This window comes from Chelonoidis abingdonii, chromosome 14 (assembly GCF_003597395.2).
Source record: "Chelonoidis abingdonii isolate Lonesome George chromosome 14, CheloAbing_2.0, whole genome shotgun sequence".
NCBI classification, from domain to species: Eukaryota; Metazoa; Chordata; order Testudines; family Testudinidae; genus Chelonoidis; species Chelonoidis abingdonii.
Window position 1 is genome coordinate 38,151,308 of NC_133782.1, and position 16,890 is coordinate 38,168,197.

The following is a 16,890-nucleotide window of genomic DNA, read 5'->3' on the forward strand; positions in this document are numbered from 1 at the left end:
TGTTCTCTGCGTGCAGGACGGCACAGTGCTTAGGGTTGCCAAGTGTCTGGTTTTTGACTGGAATACTCGGTAGAAAAGGGACCCTGGTAGCTCTCGTCTGCACTGCTGACTGGGCTATCAGTGGCGCAGCAGGGCTAAGGCAGGCTCCCTACCTGCCCTGGCTCTGTGCATCTCCCAGACCCTAGCTGCATGTGTGATAAGGGAAGCTCTGCACACTGCCCCTGCCCCAAGTACAACCTCCACAGCTCCCATTGGCCGGACATGCTGACCACTTCTGGGAGGAGCCTGCCTTAGCCCCGCTGCGCCGCCACCCGGGAACCACCTGAGGTAAGCACCACCTGGCTGGAGCCAGCTCTCCGAACACCCTGCACCAGGTCAGAACCCCCTCCTGCACCCTAACTCCCTCCCAGAGCCTGAACCCCATCCCCCCGCCCAAGGTTGCAACCCCCTCCCTCAACCAAACACTCTCCCAGAGATCGCACCCTGCACCCCAACCCCCAGCCCCATCCCTGAGCCCCTTCCCACATCCAAACTCTCTCCTGGAGCCTGCACCCTCACCCCCTCCCACATCCTGACCCCATGCCCCAGCCTGGAGTCCCCTCCTGCACCCTGAACCCCTCATTTTTGGCCTCACCCTAGAGCCTGGACCTCCATCTGGAGTCCTCACCCCACCTCCTGCATCCCAACCCCCTGCCCCAGCCCAGTGAAAGTAAGTGAGGGTGGAGGAGAGTTAGTGATGGAAAGATGGGGAGGCTGAAGTGTGTGGGGGGTGGAGCCTCAGAAAAGGGGCAAGGCAGGGGCAGGGCCTCAGGGAAGGGGCGGGGTAACGGTGTTCGGTTTTGTGCAATTAGAAAGTTGGCAACTCTAGCAGTGCTAAGGACACAGATGAGATCCTATGATGGACCAAGTTGTTTTCATAAATGGTGGTGGTAAAAGAGGTCTATCATAGACTAAAAATGCCTGGGATTTTTTACCATCTTTGGGTGTTGCAACTGGTTCATGACAGCAAAAGTGGTTCCAAAATTCATCATTTTGTTGCTTCTTTTTAAAAGCGGAAACATGCTTGAGGAAGAATGCACCCGGGGCTGACGTTTTTCTCCATGTCAGCAAGCTTAACCAGTAGTGTGCTCAGTTTTCATCCTTTGTGGAAATGCCCCTCTTTAATTGTGTAAATGGTAAAGAGGGGAGAAGTTTTTCCACCTTTGCCCATTCTGGGCATACAGCCAAGGCAGGGATAACAGCTGGTTTGTTCTTAAATATCTTACAACCATATAACAGCAGCAGTTTTCTGTTTCATTTTAGCTACAAAGGAAGTGAGTTGTAAGTTTGAAAGCTTTGTTAATATCTGAAAGGTCTAACAGTCATTTTTGTAAAGTTGGATCAAGTTAAGATGTGTAAATCCCAGTTTTAGGATTAGGAATTTGCCACCCTTAAAATGTAATCAAGTATTTTTCTCCCCTTCCTCTAAATACTTAAACTGCAATCAGATTTTGGCTTTTGTAATTGTGGTTTTATGAAGAAGTGTCCGATCCTAGGTGGAACTGCTTCATAAAAGAGAGGGGTTGTATTGTGCTAACTGGGCCTACAAAGTTACCTGAATTGGGAGCTGAATTGGGAGGTGTGAATGAAGCTCATAAGATGTAGCAATAGCGTGACCAGATGTCCTGATTTTGGGGTCTTTTTCTTATATAGGGTCCTATAACCCCCCAATCCCTGTCCCAGTTTTTCACATTTGTTGTCTGGTCACCCTACATCGCAATAACCAATCATAGCAAATGTTGATGGGGAAGGCGCAAGGAAACGAGACAGAGAAACTGGATCCATCTAAACCAGAAAGGCCACTTTGATATAACCCCAGGACCGTGCTGAAATCATACTTGCTAAAACCAGATGACATGGAGCCAGAAGTTAATGACCCAAAATTGGTGTGTTGGAATTTAGACCTAACTGGTGGGCAAAATAATTCCACCCATCAATGCCCTTTTTGGGTCCTTAAAGAAACAGATTTTTGCGGGGGGAAAGCAGGAAAGGAAAGAACAAAAAAGGAACAGAAGGAAAGAATAGACGGAGGTTACTGGAGTGAGCTTCATCATTATGGCTGCCACCCCCCCATCTTCTGGGATCCTGGATCTTCACTATCTTGAGAGACATCCTGAGACCAGACTGGTCAGAGAGAGGTACCCAGATCATATCATCACCCCTCCCAGCACCAGCTGAATCCCAAACTCCACCTGGGATCAAACGGGATCAGACTTTAACAACAGCTCCAGCCAGTCTCAGCTAACTTCTCTTTCCCCCAAAGAACAGTTACTACCATCTCTGATGTTGTCTAAGAGTCTGTCAGACAAAGAGGTTTTTCCTTCTGGAAACTCTCTCCAGCTACAGGGACAGAGAACAAGGGATGTTGTTATAATGAGCCTCACTTAATACTTTACATTTCAAAGGCTTTAAGTGTTTTTCCTTGTTTCTTTATCTTTAGTAAAAGGTTAAAAGGACGTTTAATGGTGTGTTTGCTGTGATCCTAAGCAGGCCGAGGTCTTTGTACACCAAACTCTGGACCTTTCAAACACTGTTTAATGTTGGACAGTGGCTGGGTTATGTTAAAACCTTTGGCCCATATAGTCCATCTAAATTAATACAAGCGCTCCCTGCGCCACGCTGGAGCTAGGTGGGTGGACACAATCCTTGGGTGTATAAGCCAGGGGATATCAAGTAGGAACAGGGAGGTAGGGTCATCTTGGAATATTGTCTTGGTTGAACTATGACAGGAGGCAGATGTCCACATCTCCAACAGGATGTTGGCAAATTGGAAAGAGCTACAAGAATGAGCTAAGATCTGGAGATCCTGCCTGGTGGGAGAGCTCCAAGGAGATCGATCTCCTGAGATTTAGTAGGCTGTAGTGAGGCAGTGGCTTCTCTCCAAGCCTGAGGGAGAGGGACCATTACACGTCCCTTGGTGGGTGGAGCCAAGCTCCCCTCAAGCCCTGCTCTGGAAGCAAAAGGACAGAACAGGAAGAATAAAGAGAAGGCCGCCAGCTCAGGTCCAACACTACGGGCAGGTGAAAGGGGTGATTCTTGATGCACTCAACATCATGCCCCAAACCCTTCAACAGTGATTCCAGGTAAGGACCTATGCTCCTGGCACCCAACCAGGGAGACGGCTGCAGCCTGAGTCGTGCTCTGCCGCCAAAGTTGCAGAGCTCATGGCACTCGAACAATTTATCACATTCTCCCACTCTCGGGCAGGGCCTGGATCCTCTGCCATGGGCTGGCAATGATGAGTGTGGCAGTTTCCCTTATGGAGGATGTTTTGGCCACAGAGACTCCTGTCAGGCCCAGAGCTGAAACACTGGGGGTGACCCTGCCATAGGAAGAGAGGACTTACAGTCAAAAGAATAGGAGTACTTTGGCACCTGAGAGACTAACAAATTTAGAGAATAACATACTAACAGTACTCCTGTTCTTTTTGCAGACACAGACTAACACGGCTGCTGCTCTGAAACCAGTCAAAAGAACATCTCCTGGCCCGAGACACCCCAAAGGGCAAGATATTATCAACCCTTGTTATGCAGCACCAGCCTTTCGAGGAGCACTCGGAAGCCTTGACCTGGCAGAGAGGCCCCAAACCTGGACCAGCCAATGCACTTGTCAAACTCTGAAAATTGTCCTGGATGCTTGGAACTTTTGTCCCTGTTTCACCTGTGGCCGTTTCAGACACCTGCATCGTGACTGTCCCATGATGGACTGCAGCTTTGGAGAGGAATCTCATGCCCCAAAACAACCCGCCAGTAAGGTGACAATCCCTATGGACATAGGCGGAATACAGGATGCCGCCCTTGTCAACTCTGGCTGTGGGCAGACTCTCTTCCAGCAAGGACTCGTCACGTCTGACCTGGCACTTGGATTTCTTTGGCTCCAGTGCATGCACGAGGAAGTGAAGCCCTATTCTAGCACCCGGGCCACTGTGACAATGAATGGGGTGACCCAGGCCATGCTGCTGGGCTTGGTACCAAGGCTGGCATACTCCATCATCCTAGGGCGGGACTGGGGGAAGTTCGCACAAGTCCTGAGTGCTGCAAACATTGGGACCCTCTTCAAGGGAGATCCCCTCCACAGGGTGGACAAGCCACCCAAAGGCTCTGACTTGAACAACCTGCCAACCCCCACGTCACCGGCTTGCAAAGAGGCCCCAGATGTGGGAACTGACTTCAGCCAGGCTCAGCAGGAAGATGCTGCACTTAGCTGGGTGTACGAGGAGTTGGCCTGTGTCAACAAGGAAGTGGCGGAACCCCAGAGAGGGACCCAGTACCCTCTTTTTTAATTGACAGGTGACCACTTCTATCGCATCAACCATTACATCCCTGATCCGAGACACCCAGACCCAGTTGGTCATATTGTGGTGCCAGTGATGCACGGTCCTAAAATTTGCCTGTGATATCCCTGTGGTGGGACATTTAGGGCACAAAAAGACCTTGGTCCAGATCCTAACCCAGTTCTCCTGGCTGGGGATACACCAGGACGTAAACAAGTACAGCAACTCATGCCCCAAGTGTTAATTCACGGCACTGCAGGACGTGCCAAAAGCCCCTCTCATCTCATTGCCGGTGATCAGGGTCCCATTCAAGAGGGTCGCTATGGATCTCATGGGGTCCCTCACACAGAGTGCCACAGGGTGCAAATATATCCTCATCAGCCTCGATTATGCCACCTGGTTCTGGAAGCTATCCCTCTGAAATATGACAGCCCGAACCATTGCTAGGAAACAAATTAAAGTCTTTGCCCAGATGGGCCTCCCCAGGGAAATACTAATGGATTGTGGTGCGAATTTTACCTCAGGGCTGCTCCAACAGGTCTGTGATCTCGTATGGATCAAGAATTTGCAGACGTCTATTTACCACCCCCAGCCTGGTAGAGTGGTACAACTGAACCCTCAAAGACATGCTATGGATGTGCCCTGCCGGGGAACTTTGCCAGTGGCATCAGCTTATTCCCACCCCTGTGACTAGCTGTTTCGGAGGTTCCACCGTCCTCCACCAAATTCCTTCCACTTGAATTACTGTGTGGTCGCCAGCCACAAGCACTGCTAGATCTAACTTGTAGTGTAGACCAGAGCTGAGTTGCACTGATTTAGTGACACTGATTTAAAACCCCATATTTACTTAAACTGGTACAACTATGTGTGTGGACACCCTGATGTGAATTGAAACCTGGTTTATAGCATGAGGGCTGGCTAACTCCACAGGGCCAGCTTTATATCAAAAATGGGGATTTGAAGGGGTTTAAGTTGAATCTTGTCATCTGGCCATCCCTATCTTCCTACTCTGATTGTCCAGTGTGGTTTTACCACAGTGACCAAGCTGGGTGGGAGCATTGGGGAGAGTGGGTGGGATGCGGTTCCTTATTTGACCATGGGAGATGTCAATTTGAAGTTGAAAATCCCAAACTGGATTATTTTCAGAGACTGAAAATCCTGACCCACAGACCCCTGCTGTTCCAGCCTAGGCTCCAACCCCCCACAGCTCTGCCTGTGCCCCTCAATCCAGACTCGCAGACCCTGCTATCCCAGCCCTGAGCTACCCCACCCCCACAGCTCCAGCCAACATTCCCACCTGGTAGATGCCCTTGGCTGATGTCAGCCGCCCTTGGGGAAGGGAGAGAGTCCCTGAGCCAGAATGAGATGGATGGGACCTTAAAGAAGAGCGAAAACAGTGCTGCAATGTCTACAGCAGTTTGTGCATTTCCCATGGGCAAAGCAGGACGTAACCCCCTGGGGCTGAAGACTCTCCAGTTTGTGAGAGGGTTGGTGAATGTGTCACAAGGCCTTTCCCCTCTAGGGGGTGCTGGTTCCGGTCCACCCCCAGGGTATAGGGGTTGGTGGTGTGACAGTCAGCGGCGACCCCCTAACAGCTAGTAGCCTTATAATAGCTGGCACCCATTAGGAGAAATTGGACTCCTCACAGACACAGTAGCTTGAACTTTTGAACTGTCTTCCCTTATCGGTCTTGAGGCAGTTGAAGCTGGTCCTAAGCCGGTTTTTGCTAAGCAGATTGCAGAAGTGCAGGGTTTGCTAACCACCAATCAAATGCTAACATGACCGAAGCCTGTGTGTGAGTGTGTATAAAAGATTCTTGGTTTTTGTATGGAGTAGAGTTTTTTGTACCAAGGGGTACAGAACTCTCCTTTCTTCTGCAGAATAAAGCAACCTACACTTATCCCTGTCTGGCTGTCATTGGCTCTCAGCTAGGCGGACCAGACATTTCGATAACAGTGGAGTAGGGAGGTGGGAATGGGATATGGGGCCTTTCCCTGCTAGATGAGCTGGGGGAAGGGAATATAAGGATCTAAACCACTGCAACTCAAAATAGTCCTAACACTTGCGGCTCTGTATGAGGACAATTATTATAATCCAATCTCATGCTTCAGGGCATCCCCTGCAGGGGTCAGGTAGGAAGAGTTACTCCGGTGCCACATTGACTCCCTGTATTCTGGGATTTTTTTCACCTTCCTTTGAAGCACACAGGTATTGTCCACAGCTGGAAATGGAATGGGGTGGATCAGGACCCTGAGGTGGGACTGAGAAACCTTTGTCCAGGTGCCGGGCCAGTGGGTCAGGCTGGCAAGCTCAGGATCCAATGGATCATAATGTTCCACATGGGGGAGGATTTTTCCCCCCAGGTCAGATTGGCAGGGGACCTGAGTGGGTTACCTTCCTCTGCAGCATGGGGGGTGGGTCACCTACTGGGATCATCTCTCACTAAATCAATCCGCTGCCATTGCAGAGGGCTCGGGCATTGGCGCCCCTCATTTCCTCCTGTTCTTAGCTGGTGACCACAAGAGCTCAGATAACTAACTAACTAAAGCTATACATAAAAGGGCCGATACAAAGGCATTATTGTGAGGCAAGGACCTCTGAATGCCAACTGGCAGAGGGCCCAGGAGTTCAGAGATCTCCCCAAAATATCATGAAAAGTCTGTCACACTCATAATCATAACTGTTCTGAGATGCAGGTATAGAAAATAGAGGAAGAGTTATGTAGATATGCAGAAAACTATGTCCTGTCAGTCTGTAGCTAAAAACAGGTCAGTCAAAGGAAACCTTTCTTGAGACAAATTCCTCCAGATGGGATCGGAGACACTTATCTCCAGGGGAGGCCATGTCATACAGTCGGAGTCTGTTAGACATAGAAAACCTCACCTGCCTTATAAGGACAGACTCAAGGAGCTCAACCTATTTAAATTAACAGAGAGAAGATTAAGGGGAGACTTGATCACAGACTATAAGTACCTAAGTGGGGAATAAATATCTGATAACGGGCTCTTCAGTCTAGCAGCGGAAGGTCTAACGTGAGCAGATAGCTGGAAGGTAAAGCTAGACAAATTGAGACGGGAGATAAGGTGGACATGTTTAGCAGTTGAAACTAATTAATTAATGGAACAATTTACTTAGGGTCGTGGTGGATGCTCCATCACTGACAATTTCCAGATCAGGTTTGGATGTGGTTTTTTTTAAAGGTCTTCTCAAGGAATTATTCTAGGGATGTTCTCTGACCTGAGTTATGGTCAACATGAGATGATCATAATGGTCCCTTGGAACTGGTGAATTCACATTGCTAATGAAGACCGGGCGGAGACTTGAGACGGAAACTAGCGGGAGAGGTTAACAGCGCCAGTCGGATTACCTTACGGTGAAACTCAAAGGTCTGTCTGGTATATTAGGGGGGCAGAGAGACACCCTGGCATCTGCCACCTGGGAAGTAAACAGCGAATTCGCATCATGAAGAAGGGATTTCAAATGGGCCTGGTTGAAAATGCTGGAGATGATGTCGGGTGCGATAAGTGTCTCTACCCAGGAGGAGAAGTTGTGAGTGAAATGTGGTCTCTAGAAAGTGTGTGATGATGTTTGTGTTACACGTAGCTATTTGTCCCCATCTCTCGAGCTGCTTCTTATTTGACTGTCTAGTCTTTCTTGAACACATTTCCTTCTGTTTTGTAAGTGAACTCTACTGGTGTGCGTGACACAGGGGTGGGAGCTCAGGTAAAACAGGTGAACTGGGGATACACCGTTCCTTTGGGTGCCCTTAGACTGGCATTTCCACGGGGATCCCGTCATCAGGGGTTGGTGGTGTTAGGGAGCCAATAGCCAGCTGGTACAGGCAAGGTTCCCTCTCTCCAGAGACAGGGGGTAACCAGGTGACACACAGGCTTGAGCACCCCGAGAACCATCACATCTTAACATCTGTGCCTGATGAGGCCAGAAGGAACCATTATGATCAGTCTGAGCCCCGCATACCACAAGTCGGCGAATTCCCACCTCCTCCCCGCGCCTGGGGTTCCAGCCTCAACCCAGGAGCTAAATCTTTCCCCACTGGAGCCGGTTGAACATTTCCAATGAAAACATTGTCCCCAAAGGGAAACAACCCACCATTGTCTCCACAGATATCCCAACTGACAGGCCCTTCCTCACTCCCTCCTGCTTTCCTTCTTTTGCCTCCATTTTTTGCCTTTCTATAGACCCCAGATCAAGGAGAAAACAAAAGAAATTCAAAGCCAACAACTTGGTGAATGCTGAAAAATCAGTTCCTTATTTAAGCTTGACAAATGCTTTGTGTTTCGGCAGCAGACTCAACCCCTCAGTGATCTCAAAGCAGAATTCAGGCAGCGGATTATAATGAGAAAAGACAGATGAAGAAGATGCAATGAAATCAGCTGCATTGGTGATTAGATTTGGAGAGAAGCTGGGGAAGGGGACGCAGTTGAGCAGTGTTTGCAAGCTGGGAGGAGGGCACTGAGAAGTGTTAAGCATGGATTTGAAGGGACGGATCCTATCGATTTCCAGGAGGTCAATGCAAGACTCAACCCAAGAATCTCTCGCTCCTGCCGACACCCATAAAATCCACACTAGGCACCATCCTACTCCTCCAGGCACCTAAATGACTTTTCAAAGCTGGCCCTTTATCTGCTATGTTTAGAAGAACTATACAAGATTTTGTCTGTTTTCTTTCAGACTGATTGTTGCCTCATGGAATTGTTAGGGATTGTCTGGCACAGGAAGGAAAATGAATATTGAAAGGCAGAAGTGTCCGACGTATGTGTGACTTTGAAACATTAAAATAAATTGTTTTAAAAAGGGGGGAAACCCAATCAATAGGCTGTTTTCATACAGGAAAGCAGGGTTAAAAATGAATAAAACGAAGAGCCTCAGGTAAGCAAAGAATGACAGAAAATGTGGATGAGCATCTACTGAATATGATGGAAGCAGCAGAGAAAGTAACAGAACAGAAATCTGAGAGCTGCAGCAAGTGTCCAGTAGAAAAGAAGAAGATTGTCATCCTCCAATGAACCCCAAAACAGGATGAATAAAGTGGGGTCATCATGGTGGACCTCAGAGTTTTGCTGAGCCCACCAGTGAAACTGGTGAACCTAGAAGTGCTGCCAGATCCTTGGACAGACCATGTGTCCCACGTTCTCCTGTGCCAGGCTTACCAGGCTGAGAAGAAGTGGGAGACTTCCTTTTGGAGGCTGGATCACTTGGTGTTTCTTTAATCTCAGTATCTGAAAGTTCCCCTGCCGTGTCTGCTCTCTTCGTAGCACATCGTAGAGGAACCGTCTCTTGCATTTTAACGAAGCAATGCCATTAGCATGTTTCTCCATCCTCAGCCCAAGTGAATGGCCTCAGAGAACCGCCCCCCCCCCCCCACACACACACTGGAAAACGCAGGGACCAGGTTTGTAAGATGCCTTCAGACAAAGTGCTTCAGAGAATTACTTAAAGTGTGACAAATGTATTGGAGAGACTGAAGAACCGATGATTATAAAAAAGGCTTGGTCGACACTACATATTTACTTTAGTGTAACTATGTCATTAAGCCAGCTAAGTGGTTGGTCTAGAGTATAAGTCCTGAGCCCCAACACTGGTCTATCTATGACCATTGAGTGCCAGAACGCATGTGTATTTGGGGTTCAGTACATCCCTAGGATATTTGATGTATCTAATCTTTGATCTGTAGAGCTGATGGTTATAAACCTTGTTGACTTTAGAAGTACTTTCCAGGGCGAAAATAGACCTGAGAAAAGTTAAGCATTAAACTGAGAACACTAATGCTCCCTGGACTCAATAATACATGGTATTCCTAATTACATTTCATTCAGACATGGACAGCAAATGCAGTTTGCTAGAGTTCAGATTTCATATCTACTCTGGCACCTTGGCAAATCCATGGTATTGACCTTCGTTCTCACTTACAACACTGCAGAGATTCCTCTGGTTTCCACTGGACACTCGACTCTGAAGGAGCCCAAAGTAAATTCTGGGCTGTGACTATTAGTAACACTTGGAGAGGGAACATGCCGTTCAATCTACGACATTATTTGGCAGGAGGTTTGGGGAAGGCTATGAAGGAAGTGGATGGATGAGAATGGAGAAGTGGCAGGGGGAGAAATTTGAGCCAGCTGTGTGTCCTCATCATTGAAGCTCATTGAGATATTGGTTTTGAGAGAAAATTGGATTGTTTTGCAAAATGAAAATATTCCCAGCAAGTGTCAGCTTCCCTTGAAAACAGGGTCATTTTTTTGGTCAGAAGACCTTAAAATGCTTGGCTACAAAGAAAACATTGCCCAGTTTTCAGCAAATATATTTTTGTTTCCTTTGGCAGTGTTTTGCCAAGAAATTTTCTGTTTGGGGCATGTTTTTGCCAATTTTTTCAGGTTTCAGCTCTTTTCTGTCCAGTTTTCTGAGGTTTCAGCAGCTTTTAGTCAAGTTTTTTGTTGTTGTTTTGGTTTTTCAATAGAGAATCCAAATTTTGCACTGGAAACTCAAATCATAATAATAGGAAGGAAAAGACATTAAATTAAACCCTCTACATTGCTCTGGCACTCCCACACATACACAGTCCCCCCTTGCCCTGACACCTGCCCCCCCTCACATGCCCTCAGCCCTCTGCCCTGACTCTTGCACTCCCGCACATACCCAGCCACCCCACACCCCATGCACCCCTCCATCCTGACTCTTGCACCCCCCCACATACCCAGCCACCTCACATCCCATGCACCCCTCCATCCTGACTCTTGCACCCCTCCCATCCCCACCCCCACCCTGAGATCCCGGGTGCTGGCCCCGCATAGCCCACTGCCGGTCTGGGTTCGGGCTGCCGGACCTTTGCCAGCCGGGGTCCCGGCTGCAGGCCCCACTCAGCCCGCTGCTGACCTAGGTGAACTGAACCCCAGACCAGCAGCGGGCTGAGCGGGCCGGCAGAGTAAGATCAACATTTTAATTTAATTTTAAATGAAGCTTCTTAAACATTATGAAAACCTTGTTTATTTTAAAATACAACACTAGTTTAGTTATATAATATATAGCCTTATAGAAAGAGACCTTCTAAAAACATTAAAATGTATTATTGGCAAACGAAACCTTAAATTAGAGTGAGTAAATGAAGACTTGGCACAGCCCTGCTGAAAGGTTGCCAACCCCTGATCTAAAGTATATCTAAGTGTAATCTAAAGTTCTCCCGCGAAACGCTGGCTGTGCAAACCCTTCCGTGGCTGGATCATTCTTGAGTTTTTATTTTAAGTACAAAATAAATATGTGTAACGAATTTAAAAGTATGTAATTAGTAATTTGATATGTCGGGTGGAGCCTTTTTTTATGTGTTCGCTCCCCCTGATGTTAGAACCTTGCTACATCCCTGGTCCTGGGTGCCTGGTGACTGTTGGAACCAGGGGGTCTTTAAGCATGAAAGATTCACAAAAGATCAGATGAGCTAATATCAAATGTGCCTAGCTCCATTGGTGTCATTGGACCAGTCTCCTCCAGCTACTGTATATCGGCCGTAGCACGCCGTCTTTGGCCATAGGTTGCTGACCCCTGCTTTAGATTCTAGAAAATAAATGACAGAATACAGTAATTTATAATTGTCACGGGTTTTAAAAAAATACTGGCCATTTTTTCCAGTTACTAATTTCATTTTAAAATCAGTCAATGAAGTGCACCTTATTTATAATAGATCGTGATACTAAAGCCATCAAAAAGGCATGACAAATACAAGTTTTATGAGAATTAGTGAGCAAAGATCTCATAGCTCTTCAGGGTTGGACAAAGCAGTAATTTCCCTTAAAGTAGCTTTATTCATGTTTTCTTGTTTTTAAGCGGAAGACATCTGTATGACAGGTTGGCAGTCTAACATTGTTTGGAACACTGAGTCCTCAATGTTAGGGGTTTTTAACCAATTTAAGCTGTACACACACTGCTTAATTTGTGCAAGTGTTTGCCAAGGCTGAGTCCCAGCACCTATAAGCTTGGCAAGTCATAGCCCTGGTACCTTTGGGCTTGCTGCGTCAGTTATGAAAGTGAAAAAAAAAAATGCTTGAGCCCTGGCACCTTTCATTACGAATTAAGCACTGATCTAGGGATATTTATTATTCCTTTTAGAGCCTCACCTCGTAGAGGACTGTGAGTATGTGAGAATCTCAGCTATCATTAACAACAACAAATACAAGATACTAACCCTCATAGGAGAGGGGCAAAGCTGGAAAACAGGAACCCTAAAAGCTCAAAAACCAGAAGGCAAATAAAAAGAACCCCAATTGTATTATATTTTAAAATCTCATGATTTTTAAGCCAGTCGTGGGATATTTGGGGGCTTGCCTCATGATTGTTTAAGTGCTTGTCGTGAGCACTAGTAAGGGAATCAGCTGCTTTTCAAGGCCGTCCAGGATATATCCCTATGAAAAGTCGAGGACAAAGGTTATTGTTGGGAGACCTGGCACAATAAGACGTTGTGTGGTAAGTCACAGGAACTGCTCGGAAACCAGGAAAGGTGAAATCCTGCCCCTTCCCCTATTGAAGTCAAGGGCAAACCCCTCATTGATCAGCACGGACAGAGACAGGTTCCCCCCAAGTGCTGGAGCTGGTCAAATGCTTGATGGGCAGCAGGGTCCTAACACACCACGTTGGTGCAGGACTTTAGGCCCCAAAAGGCGCCCCTTAATACAGGGCAGCTGTCTTGGGGATGGAGTCAGCCCAGCTTCCCTCCCCACTGACCTTTTTCATGGCCCCGTCAGCCCCACGTGGATCAGAACTGAGCGCTGCGAGAGCTATTTCCAGTGGAGACAGGCCGGGGGAACGTGCTTGAGCGGGGGCAGGAAGGAGGCTGCTGCGCGGGACATTGGGTCAATACCTATTCAGATGGAAGAGTACTTACCTACGGAATAACCACCACCATATTCAGCAGCACCTCCTGTAAGCTAGGCATTTGTTGGAGGTCTCACCTGTAAGTCCTGAACCTGGCCAAACCATGCTAAAGTTGTGAGAGCTGACAGGATGCCAGCCAAAGGAGTATTGTTGTAGGCAGGCCACTTCCCATTTGAAAAGATTGTCTTCCAATTTTTTCACCACACTGTTTGCCCACCCTAGAAATTCCAATAAACAATTTGCCTTGAGCAGAGATAACAGTGAGCTGCTCTTTGGATCTTTGTGAGTCTCACTTTGCCGAGTACAGAATCCCTGCACTTCCAGTCCCTGCAAACGGTCTCTCACCGCTTGCTTGGGAGTGCAGTTTAAAGAACGTCTCTTTTTAGGAAACCATAGTATAATTTTACCACTTGACTGCTGATAAATGAATGCCCTAGGAATACGTGGCAGCACATCTTTTGTGCTGCCGCACTTAGCAGTTATGGCCCTGGATGTCACTGATTTTGTATCAGCAGGACAATCAAGGATTCACAAGATAGGACCTTATAGACCAGCATTAATTCAGACAGTCTGTATAGTGGAGTTGTTTTCCACGTCCAGGATTGGTCATGTGAGAATGTGAGTTAGAAGCAAAAAGTTAGCATCAACTCCCTTCTCCCACCAGGCACAATTAATGAGGAGAATTGAAAAACCTGGGACCAGAAGTGAATCAATCATGTCTCTAACACTGGAAGGTAATCAGTCACCTAAAACAAGCCAGATTTACGCCAAGTAGCTTTAGGGTTGCCAATCTCCAGGAATTAAATGTTAATCTTTAATTAAAGATTATGTCATGCGATAAAGCCTGCAGGAATATATGCAACCAAAACCGGCCTCTCTGGGCCTTAAACCAGCAAGTCCCCTATTACTGTCTGGAGAGTGTTAAATCTATTTGTTCTGTGCCATGTTGAAAGCTTTCCCCTATTTGTATTTTCTCCTGTTCTGAAGTGATAGATAGGATGCTTTAGAGTGGGCCAGAAGGCCCACAAGATAGGCTGAGCAGATGATCCCATGCTTGATGCATGAACAAGGGGGGCTCGGAAGGTGGGTGAATGAAGTCAGCGAGCAGAAGCTGGGTGGATAAACTCCCCTTGCCCTCAAGCTTGGGCAGTGTGGATAAAAAAGTTCTCAGTACTGATAAGGAAGCTGCTTGTGCACCAGGAACTGCTCAAGGCCATGAATTTTGTGATCAAATGCTTCACCGGGTGCCGTTAATTAACCGCAGGCAATTAAATGCTTTAACTGTGTAAAGTTGCTTATATAAATTTGTGCTGCATTGAAGGAAGGGTGGGGGGTTGTTCTTTGTTGCTTGTGTGCATCATCAATAAAGAACTTGGTTTTGGCCTTTGCTGGGTTGCCTGTCTCGCTTGCGGTCAGACAAGGAACCTGAAAAGTCTGGGATAAAGATAACCCGGACAATCAATAACAAAAAGACTCTGCTTTGGTAAAGCAGAAATGGTTCACCATGTGAATCACATGGAAAGTGTTTCATTTTAACTCTCCTGCAGCAGACAAATGCCAAAACGGGACTTGCTGAGGGGGGGAAATCGGGTGACTGATGTTCTGCATGAGCTGCATGTTCTGTTTGTTTCTGGGCTAAGAGCAGGAGCTGACTTACATCGGCGGCTCAGCTATGTGAATATGGGGCCTGGTCTACACTATGCTGTTAAACCGATTTTAACAGCGTTAAATCAATTTAACGCTGCACCCGTCCACACTACACTGCTCTTTATATCGATTTAAAGGGCTCTTTAAATCGATTTCTGTACTCCTACAAACGAGAGGAGTAACGCTAAAATCGATTATTACTATATCGGATTAGTGTTAGCGTGTGTTGGGACGCAAATCGACGTATTGGCCTTCATTACTTTTACAGTAGACTACCCACAGTGCACCGCTCCAGAAATCGGATGCTTAGCCTCGGGAATGGACCGCACACCACCGAATTACGTGCCTAGTGTGGACATGCACAATCGACTTATAATAATCTATTTTATAAATTGGTTTAACGCTAATTCGAATTTATCCTGTAGGTGTAGACGTAGCCTGGGACCTGTTGGGGCTCAGGGAAGCAAGCTACAAGCTGGGCGGGAATAAGCAAGACCTGGTGCGGCATGTGCATGCCCCCGGCAGCGGGCGAGGAGAGCAGGCAGGCAGGGGGACCTGCAGCGGGCACTGAGGCTGCCTCCATGAGCCTGCTGCTGCTCAGCCCCCCGTCCCTTCCTGCAGAGGCCCACTCCCGCGGGCTTGCCTTAGCCAGCCAGGACCGGAGCCTCCTCTGCTCGCTGGGGGAACCGGGCAACCATCGCCGCCTTGCAGCCCCGGAACGAGTCGGGATGAATGGGGTGGAACCAAGATCCAGCTAGGCAGCGGCAAATGCAGAATCCGGCTCTGGCCCTGTCCCCCTCCCCAGCTCCGCGCTGCCCGGACAGGAACGTGGCAGCCCTGCGCGAAGTGGCTGCAGAAGAGATCTGTACGGCCGGCGGGGGGGGGCATTGTCCGAGGGAGGGAAGGGAAGCAGGCCGGGCGTCCTGCCCCTTGGAGGATCTGCCTCCACAGGATCCCAATTACCATCCTTGCGTCTATCTGACCTCAGCACCCCCCCCCCCCCCCCCGTGAGGACGAAGGGAAGGGCAGGGCTGCCCTGCAGTGAGGAAGTACCACTAGTGAGCCTGGTGGATAACTCCGGGCCCAGCAAGGGAGCCGCAAATGAAGCTGAAAAGAAAACAGGGCACCTAAGTTCCCTCAGTCTGACCCGCAGCCCCCTCACTACAAGGCCTGGGCTCACCCCTCCCACCCTCCTCTGATGGTGCCCCTCAGTCCCGACCTGCAGCCCCCTGCTAGCCCAGTCCTGGGTTCCCCAACAGCTCTGCTGGTGCCCCTCAGTCCCGATCCGCAGCCCCTTGCTAGCCAAGGCCGCCCCCCCAGCTCTGCCCCTCAGTCCCGACCCGCAGCCCCTTGCTAGCCAAGGCTGCCCCCCTAGCTCTGCCCCTCAGTCCCAATCCACAACCCCTTGCTAGCCAAGCCCGCCCCTCCAGCTCTGCCCCTCAGTCCTGACCCACAGCCCCCTGCTAGCCAAGCCCACTCCCCCCCCAGCTCTGCTGGTGCCCCTCAGTCCCGACCCAGAGCCCCCTGCTAGCCAAGCCCACTCCCCCCCCAGCTCTGCTGGTGCCCCTCAGTCCCAACCCGGAACCCCCTGCAAGCCAACCCTTCCCCCCCAGCTCTGCTGGTGCCCCTCAGTCCTGACCCGCATCCCCCTGCTAGCCTGCCTTAGGCTGGCTGGTCATGAGGAAGATACTGCTAGGAATTGTGTTTGCAGTCACTGGCCCTGTCTGGCTGTCTCCCGCTGGGGTGGATGGAGCTGGGCATTTCTGTTGAGGATCCTCCACCACATGAGTCGCTCACAAAGGAACCAGGTTATAACAGGCAGAGCTGGGCATTCCCTCCACCTTCCCCCGATCTGCCTCTCTGGGCGTCACCAACATGCCCTGTTCTTCCCTGGCTCCCGGAATGCAATTCCCCCTTCCCTGCACCCTGCAGGGTGCCCAGAACCAGGTGGCCTCTCTGCGGTTGGGCCACCTGCACCCGGATTGTCCTGAGGCTTGTGCTCTGCGTCAGTGGCTCTCAACCTTCCCCAACTGTCCCCCTTTCAGGACTTTGAT

At 48.9% G+C, this 16,890-nt stretch overlaps 1 long non-coding RNA gene across 1 annotated transcript in view; it reads left to right on the plus strand.

Moving 5' to 3' along the window:
* The first annotated feature begins 278 nt into the window (after positions 1-278).
* LOC142047743 (uncharacterized) overlaps positions 279-16,890 on the plus strand; it is a 119,093-nt gene continuing 102,481 nt past the window's right edge. The window contains exons 1-2 of the long non-coding RNA XR_012657019.1: positions 279-374; positions 3,473-5,799. This is a non-coding gene — a long non-coding RNA (uncharacterized LOC142047743). The remainder of the gene's footprint in view (positions 375-3,472; positions 5,800-16,890) is intronic.